Source organism: Delphinapterus leucas, chromosome 1 (assembly GCF_059928025.1).
Source record: "Delphinapterus leucas isolate spDelLeu-1000000601 "Yukka" chromosome 1, BTC_Dleu_Yukka2, whole genome shotgun sequence".
Lineage (NCBI taxonomy): Eukaryota > Metazoa > Chordata > Mammalia > Artiodactyla > Monodontidae > Delphinapterus > Delphinapterus leucas.
The window spans coordinates 37,324,432-37,334,378 of NC_143129.1; the positions used below are offsets into that span (position 1 = coordinate 37,324,432).

Consider the following 9,947-nt stretch of genomic DNA (forward strand, 5'->3'; position numbering starts at 1 on the left):
CCTAACCACTCTGAGGCATGTGGGATCTTCCCAGACCGTGGCACGAACCCGTGTCCCCTACACCGGCAGGCGGACTCTCAACCACTGTGCCACCAGGGAAGCCCTAAAGGAAAGTGATTTTAAGAGCTTATAATTACTTAGTAAAGGTTTTCTGAAGATCAAATGCTTTTTAAATGCCCCTTTTTTGGTAATCTCTAAATTAATTGGAAGCATGTAAAATTGTTCTAAATTAATGATAAAAAAATCAACTTCATATTTTTTAACTGGCTCTTTAAGTTTTATATTAACAAATTGTAGTTCATGATATACCTTAAAATATTCTGATAAAGTATCCAGATTAAGTTCATCCAAAGAAGAGATAATGCATTTCTACATTTGTTTGTGATAATTGGAGCAAAGACTGTATTAAACTAAATAATGATACTTTGACAGTGTAAAGATGCAAATGTACATGAAAGTAATATTTTTCCAATGGTGAGAAGATGTATTTTATACTAGACCTGACTTAAGGCTTTTGCACAGGATATTTCTTTGTCTGGAAATGACTTTCCCCACATAATTGTCTGGCTTACTCCTTCAATTTCATTCCTCACAGAGGCCACACCTGACTACTCCACATCAACTGCCCCAATGTACTATGAAAACTCTTGGTCTGTTAGATTTTTTTCATAACATGAATTTTTATCTACTATGTTTATTATTTTATTTTCCAAATTTTTTATTGATTGCCTCCCTTGCCTCTGCCAGAATTCAAGTTCCTAAAGTGCAAGAACTCAAGTTTTTCTTGCTAGTTGATCAGTCCCCAAGACCTAGAATCATTTTTGGAAAATAGGAGCCCAGTACATATGTGTCCAAAAAACACTCAATGACCTAGGAGGAATTTCAGGAAAACTTTTGTTGTCATAATCACATAAAAATACATAATGTCTATAAAACAGCAATAACTAATTAGATGGGAAGAACAGGCTGGAATGAAAAAGGAATAATGAGTCAAAAATGGGCTTAGGTGAGATTAAAAAATACTGCTAAGAAAGTAAAAAACAAAATCTAAAAATTATAGCCACACTAGAGGCCCTAAGACAACAAGAAACAGTAATATGATTATAAATGTCACAGCAATAATCCTATTTTTGGTTAAATTCCTGAATCAAAAGCAAAGTATAAAGTCTGAGTTTTAAAGATGAGATAACTACATGTACACAGAGAGAAACAAATTACCCAAATATTTGACAAAAATGTTAAAAAAAATAATTATATACAAAAAATATTTAAAAAGTGATGAAGAATGAAAGAAATGTCAATTGATATTTACAAATATACCAATCTAAATTAGGGATAAGATTAGTCTGAAACCATTGAGTGTCGGAAAAAAATGATAAGAAGGTAAAAGAGAAGTTAATAAGAAATCAATGATAGTATGAAAAAGGAAAAAATTTCAACATAAAAAGAAGATAATAGAAAAAGAAAATTGAGGTCATTTAACTACTAAACTGTAGGCTGTTCTTTCTATGTAACTATGTTTTCACTCTATCCACTTTCTGTCTCTTATTTTTCCAACATACTTTGGACATTTTAAAATAAATTGCAACACACTTGAAAACAGATAAATTATAAGGGTTTACATCACATTTTCTTACCACAATGTTATAAAACTAGTAATTATAACAAAATGTGATAAAATATTCTGAAGTTAAAACACATTTCTGAAAGTTTGTGTAAATAGGAAAATAAAAGCTGAGTTTTTAGATTTCTTATAAATATCAAAGTAAATTATGTACCTCAAAACTCAAGCACAGGGGAGGAGTCAAGATGGTGGTGTGGGAACACGCAGAGTTAGCTTCTCCCCACAACTAGGGTGCCTGCCAGCCACTGGTAGGGTACTCTGACCCCCAAGGAGACAGGAGGAACCCCAGAGTGAACCAGTAGGATGTAGGCAGACCGATGGGGGAGAAGTGGAGCCCAGACAGGACTGGCGTCCCTTGGGCCAGGGAGCTTGCTGAGTTCCCAAGCCAATTCCCCCTCCCCCCAAAGCCCCATCCAGGCCGCATGGGTCCTGGGGACATAGGAGGGAGGCTGGGGAGATCAGAAGTGGCAGATAGGAGGGGCCATCCAGGAGGATCAGGAGAGGAGCAGAGGGTGATTACTCTACTCAATCAGGCACAGGGAGCCTGCTGAGCTCCCAGGCTGGTCCCCTGCCCTCCAAAGGCCCCCTTTTCCCGCTACCGTATTGGTCCTGGGGACATAGGAGAGAGGCCTGGGAGATCAGAGAGGCAGGCAGGAGGGGCCCTCCCAGACCCCAGACCAGAGGAGCAGGAGAGGAGAGGAGGGCATTTGCTCTGCCCCTGCTGGGCTCCCAGGTGAGGTCCCCTACCCTCTGAGACCAGGGGTGGGTGGCACGCCTGGGTGTCTACTGTTCCTTGAGTATAAGCCCCACCCCCCCACAGCCCTCAGGACCTTTTCCAGCCTCGTGGGTCCTGAGCATTGGCCCCATACACCACCCAAACCTCACCCTTGCTTAGGCCTTGCTCTCCACAGCCAAGGCCTTCCCTCCCCCACCTTTTTTTTTCCTTTTCCCTCCTCCTCTTTTTTACTATAGGGTACTGATGTACATTCCAGTTGTTGATTCATATATATTTTTATTTTTACATTCTTTCTAATAAATCTGTTAGTTTCCTAGTCTAATTTTATTTTTACTTTGTTAGTGTTCTTTTTTTTTTTTCTTCTTTTTGCTGCCCCACATGGCTTGTGGGATCTTGATTCATGACCTCGGGGTCGGGCGGAAGCTCTTGCAATGGGAGCTCCGAGTCTGAACCACTGGACTAACAGAGAACCTCAGACTCCAGGGAATATTCTTCAGAGTGAGGTCTCCCAGAGGTCCTCATCTCAGCACAAAGACCATCTCTACTCAATAGCCTACAAACTCTAGTGTTGGAAGCCTCAGGCCAAACAACCAGTAAAACAGGAACACAACCTACTCATTAAAAAAAAAAAAAAATGAGACAGCAAAAAAACATGTCACAGTTGAAGGAGCAAGGTAAAAACCTACAAGACCAAGTAAATGAAAAGGAAACAGGCAATCTACCTGAAAAAGAATTCAGAGTAATGATAGCAAAGATGATTCAGAATCTCAGAAATAGAATGGAAGCACGGATTAAGAAAATACAAGAAGTGTTTAACAAAGACCTAGAAGAACTAAAGAACAAACAAACAGAGATGAACAACACAATAACTGAAATGAAAAATACACTAGAAGGAATCAGTAAAAGAATAGCGGAAGCAGAAGAATGAATAATTGAGCTGGAAGGCAAAATGGTGGAAATAACTGCTGAGGAGAAAAATAAAGAAAAAAAGAATGAAAAGAATTGAAGACAATCTCAGAGACCACTGGGACAATACTAAATGCACCAACATTCAAATTATAGGCGTCCCAGAAGAAGAAGAGAAAAACAAATGGTCTGAGAAAATATTTGAAGAGATTATAGTGGAAAACTTCCTTAACATGGGAAAGGAAAGAGTCACCCAAATCCGGGAAGCACAGAGAGTCCCAATACAAGATAAAACCTTGGAAAAATACACCAGTACACATATTCATCAAATTAACAAAAATTAAATGCAAAGAAAAATATTAAAAACAGCAAGAGAAAAACAAAAAAATAATATACAAAGGAATCCCCATAAGGTTATCAGCTGATTTTTCAGTGGAAACCCTGCAAGCCAGAAGGGAGTGGCAGGATATACTTAAAGTGATGAAAGAAAAAAACCTACAACCAAGATTACTGTACCCAGCAAGGATTTAATTCAGGTTTGATGGAGAAGTCAAAAGCTTTTCAGACAAACCAAAGCTAAGAGAATTCAGCACCATGAAAATAGTTTACAACAAATGCTAAAGAAACTTCCCTAAGCAGGAAACACAAAGAGAAGAAAAAGACCCACAAAAACAAACCGATAACAATTAAGAAAATGGAAATAGGAACATACATATCGATAATAACCTTGAAAGTAAATAAACTAAATGCCGCAACCAAAGGACACAGACTGGCTGAATGGATACAAAAAAAGACCCATATATATGCTGTCTACAAGAGACCCAATTCAGTCCTAGGGACACATACAGACTGAAAGTGAAGGGATGGAAATAGATATTCCATGCAAATGGAAATCAAAAGAAAGCTGGAGTAGCAATACTTGTATCAGATAAAATAGACTTTAAAATAAAGACTGTTACAAGAGATAAGGAGGGACATTACATAATAATCAAAGGATCAGTCCAAAAAGAAGATATAACCATTATAAATGTTTATGCACCCAACATAGGAGCACTTCAATACATAAGGCAAATGCTAACAACCATGAAAGGAAAAATCAACAGTAACAAAATAATAGTAGGGGACTTTAACACCTCACTTACACCAGTGGACAGATTATCCAGACAGAAAATTAATAAGGAAACACAAACTTTAAATGACATAATAGACCACATAGATCTAATTGATATTTATAGAACATTCCACCCAAAAGTGATGGAATACACTTTATTCTCAAGTGCTCATGGAACATTCTCCAGGATAGATCACATCTTGGGTCACAAATCAAGCCTTGGTAAATTTAAGAAAATTGAAACCTATTAAGCATTTTTTCTGACCACAACACTATGAGATTGGAAATCAATTACAGGAAAAAACCTGTAAAAAACACACAAAAAAATGGAAGTTAAACAGTGCACTCCTAAATAACCAAGAGATCACTGAAGAAATCAAAGAAGAAATAAAAAATACATAGAAACAAATGACAATGAAAACACAATGACCCAAAACCTATGCATCATAGCAAAAGCAGTCCTAAGAGGGATGTTTACAGCAATTCAATCTCATCTCAAGAAACAAGAAAAATCTCACAGAAACAATTTATTGTTACTTTTAAGACAACTAAAGAAAGAAGAGCAAAGAAAACCCAAAGTCAGAGGAAGGAAAGAAATCATAAAGATCAGAGCAGAAATAAATGAAATAGAAATGAAGAAAACAATAGCAAAGATCAATAAAACTAAAAGCTTGTTCTTTGAGAAGATAAACAAAATTGATAAACCCTTAGCCAGAATCATCAAGAAAAAGAGGGAGAGTACACAAATCAATAAAATTAGAAATGAAAAAGGAAAAATCACAACTGACACTGCAGAAATACAAAGGATTATAAGAGACTACTACAAACAACCATATGCCAATAAAATGGACAACCATGAAGAAATGGACAAATTCTTTGAAAGGTACAATTTTCCAAGACTGAACCAGGAAGAATTAGAAAATATGAACAGACCTATCACAAGTAATGAAATTGAAACCATAATTAAAAATCTTCCAACAAAAAAATGTCCAGGACCAGATGGCTTCTCAGGCAAATTCTATCAAACATTTGGAGAAGAGCACATTTAGAGAAGAGCAAACACCAATCCTTCTCAAACTCTTCCAAAAAATTGCCGAGGGAGAAACACTCCCAAATTCATTATACGAAGCCACCAGCACCCTGATACCAAAACCAGCAAAAGGTATCACAAAAAATGAAAACTACAGGCCAATATCACTGATGAACAGAGATGTAAGAAACCTGAACAAAACACTAGCAAACAGAATCCAACAGCACATTAAAAGGATCACACACCATGATCAAGTGGGATTTATCCCAGGGATGCAAGGATTCTTCAATATATGCAAATCAGTCAATGTGATACACCACATTAACAATTTAAGGAATAAAAACAATATGATCATCTCACTAGATGCAGAAAAAGCTTCTGACAAAATTCAACACCAATTTATTATAAAAACCCTCCAGAAAGTGGGCATAGAGGGAATCTACCTCAACATAATAAAGTCCATATATGACAAACCCATAGCAAGCATCATACTCAATGGTGAAAAACTGAAAGCATTTCCACTAGGATCAAGAACAAGAGAAGGATGTCCACTCTCGCCACTCTTATTCAACATAGTTTTGGAAGTCCTAGCCATGGCAATCAGAGAAAAAAAAGAAATAAAAGGAATACAAATTGGAAAAATAAGGAATAAAACCGTCACTATTTGCTGATGACATGATGCTATACATAGAAAATCCTAAAGATACCACCAGAAAACTACTAGAACTAATCAATGAGTTTGATAAAGTTTGCAGGATACAAAATTAATGCACAGAAATCTCTGGCATTCCTACACACCACCAACAAAACATCAGAAAAAGAAATTAAGGAAACACTCCCATTTACCATTGCAGCAAAAAGAATAAAATACCTAGGAATAAACCTGCATAAGGAGGCAAAAGACTTGTACTCAGAAAACTATAAAACACTGATGAAAGAAACCAAAGATGACAAAAAACAGATGGAGAAATATACCATGTTCTTGGATTGGAAGAATCAATATTGTGAAAATGACTATATAGCCTAAAGCAATCTACAGATTCAGTGTAATCCCTATCAAACTACCAATGGCATTCTTCACAGAATTGGAACAAAAAATCTTACAATTCATATGGAAACACAAAAGACCCCAAATAGCCAAAGCAATCTTGAGGAAAAAAAAAAATGGAGTTGGAGGAATTAGGCTCCCCGACTTCAAACTATACCACAAAGCTACAGTAATAAGACAGTAAGGTACTGGCACAAAAACAAATATAGCTCAACTGTACAAGACAGAATGACCAGAGATAAATCCATGCACATATGGACACCTGTTTTATGACAAAGGAGGCAAGAACATACAATGGAGAAAAGACAGCCTCTTCAATAAGTGGTGCTGGGAAAACTGGAGAACTACATGTAAAAGAATGAAATTAGAACACTACCTAACACCATACACAAAAATAAGCTCCAAATGGATTAATGACTTAAATGTAAGACCAGACACTATAAAACTTTTGGAGGAAAACATAGGAAAAACACTCTGACATAAACCACAGGAAGAACTTTTTTGACCCACCTCCTAGAGTAACAGAAATAAAAACAAAAATAAACAAATGGGACTTAATTAAACTTAAAAGCTTTTGCACAGCAAAGGAAACCATAAACAAGACAAAAAGACAACCCTCCGAATGGGAGAAAATATTTGCAAATAAAACAAGAGACAAAGGATTAATCTCCAAAATATACAAATAGCTCACGCAGCTCAATATCAAACAAACAAACAATCCAGTTAAAAAGTGGGCAGAAGACCTAAACAGACATTTCACCAAGGAAGACATACAGTTGGCCAAAAGGCACATGAAAAGATGCTCAACATCACTAATTATTAGAGAAATGCAAATCAAAACTACAATGAGGTATCACCTCATGCCAGTCAGAATGGCCATCATCAAAAAATCTAGAAACAATAAATGCTGGAAAGGGTGTGGTGAAAAGGGAGCCCTCCTGCACTGTTGGTGGGAATGTAAATTGATCCAACCACTATGGAAAACAGTATGGAGGTTCCTTAAAGAACTAAAAAAAGAACTACCATATGACCTAGCAATCCCACTACTGGGCATATATCCTGAGAGAACCATAATTCAAAAAGAGACATGCACCCCAATGTTCATTGCAGCACTATTTACAATAGCCAGGACACGGAACCAACCTAAGTGTCCATCGACAGAGGAATGGATAAAGAAGATGTGGCACATATATACAATGGAATATTACTCAGCCATAAAAAGAAACTAAATTGAGTTATTTGTAGTGAGGTGGGTGGACCTAGAGTCTGTCATACAGAGTGAAGTATGTCACCATATGTTAATGCATATATATGGAATCTAAAAAAAAAAATGGTACTGATGAACCTAGTTGCAGGGCAGGAATAAAGAGGTAGACATAGAAAATGGACTTGATGACATGGGGTGGGAGGGGGAATTTGGGGCAAAGTGAGAGCAGCATTGATGTATATACACTCCCGAATGTAAAATAGTTGGCTGGTGGGAAGAAGCAGCATAGCACAGGGAGATCAGCTCGGTGCTTTGAGGTGACCTAGAGGGGTGGGATAGGGAGGATGGGAGGGAGGCTTAAGAGGGAGGGGATATGGGGACATGTGTATGCATACAGCTGATTTGCTTTGTTGTGCAACAGAAACTAACATGGTATTGTGAAGCAATTATACCCCAATAAAGATGTACTAAAAAAAAATGGTATCAACAGAAAAAAAAAAAACCTCAAGCATAAGGACAGTTCGAAAAACTGCAGTATTTACAAAAGCTAAAGATACACAGTTCCAAAGATAATCAGCTCCACTCCTATATATATACCTAAACCCAACAGGAGTGCATTCATAAGTTCACTGAAAGGCATGCACTAGAATATTCATTATAGCATTATTTGTAAGCCCAAACTGGATGCTACCCACATAAATATCCACTCATAGGAGAAGCCATAAAAATTGTGGAATACTCACACAATGGGAATTGATCGTCTATAATGTGCATAATGCATAATTTATCAATACTAAGTACAAAAAAAGACAGGACGAATCTCTGGTTTTAGAAGTCATGGGAGCAGTTAACTGGAACAGTTTTTACTGAGATGAGAATGTGCTAGGTTATTGGTATTCTGTTTTTGATCTGAGTCTGACTAAGCAGGTATCTTCTGACATGTGAAATCAATCCATTGAGCTGAACTCTTTTGATGTGGTTACTAGTCTTTACTGATACTATGTTCAATAAACACTTAAAAGTACATAGAAATTAAAAATATCATTCCCATGATATTTTTATTAATTCATTAAAATAAGTAGAAACACACTTTAATCATGACATGCTTTGCAAAACAAAAGAAAAAAAAGACCCCTAACTTTCAAAGACTTTTATGATCACTCAAGAAAGCAAAATTACAGAGACAAAGAAGCATCAGGAAATCAGTAAGGAAAAATAAATGACAAATTTAAAAAAATGATTTAAACATCAGAAGTGTTATTTATACTGGTTCTGTGGGCTCCATGACTATGAATTCTTTTGTGAAGTGGATGAAGACTCCATCCAGGACAAATTTAATCTCAGTCAACCCAATGAGCAGGTGCCTCACTGTAGACAAGCTCTAGACATGATCTTGGACCTGGAGCCTGATGAAGAGCTGGAAGACAACCCCAACCAGAGAACCCTGATTAAGCAGTCAGGCAAGATGCTGTATGGGTTCACCCAGACCACCTATATCCTCACAAACCATGGCACCACCCAGATGTTGGAAAAGTACCAGCAGGGAGAGTTCGGCTACTGCCCCATGTGCACTGTGAGAACAAGCCAATGCTTTCCAATAGCCTTTCTGACACCCCAGGTAGGGCCTGGTGAAGCTCTACTGCCCCAAGTGCATGGACAATTCCACACCTAAGACACCATCGAGGCAGCACCACACGGAAGGCCCCTACTTGGGTACCAGTTTCCCTCACATTGCTCTTCATGGTGCACGCTGAATGCCGGCCCAAGCAGCCCACTAACCACTTTATGTCCAAAGTGTACAGTTGCAAGATCCATCCACTGTCCTACCAGGTGCAGTTCCAAGCCACCAGCAACTTTGAGTCTGTCAAGACCGTTCACTTATTCCCAACCCCACCTGTCACTCTGTCTTTGACAGTTCCAGTTCTCCCCTGCCACCTTTAAGGAAACCTCTATGGTTTATATTTTAAATTAGAAGAGTCATTATTGTGGTGTGAATATGAAATAAAGTAGAAAAAAGGCAAAAACAAGAATTTACTCAAAATTTATATAAAATCTTGCCAGATCTCTTCAGGAAAAATATTTTAGAGCTTGATGGCTCCTAATATAAATGTTGTAAAATCATAAGGTATTTTTAAAATAATTCTATGGTAATTTATTTAATTACTAAATAAAATTGATTATTTATATTAAGATACATTAGCATCATTGATTAATGTATGGGAAGAATACTGAATAGTACCATAATAATGAAGAAATTTTTTAAAAGATCTACAAAAACTACCATG

The 9,947-nt window shown here is 37.1% G+C and overlaps 1 pseudogene; it reads left to right on the forward strand.

Moving 5' to 3' along the window:
- The first annotated feature begins 1,941 nt into the window (after positions 1 to 1,941).
- LOC149750458 (casein kinase II subunit beta-like) lies at positions 1,942 to 9,603 on the forward strand (annotated as a pseudogene).
- Positions 9,604 to 9,947: the final 344 nt, after the last annotated feature.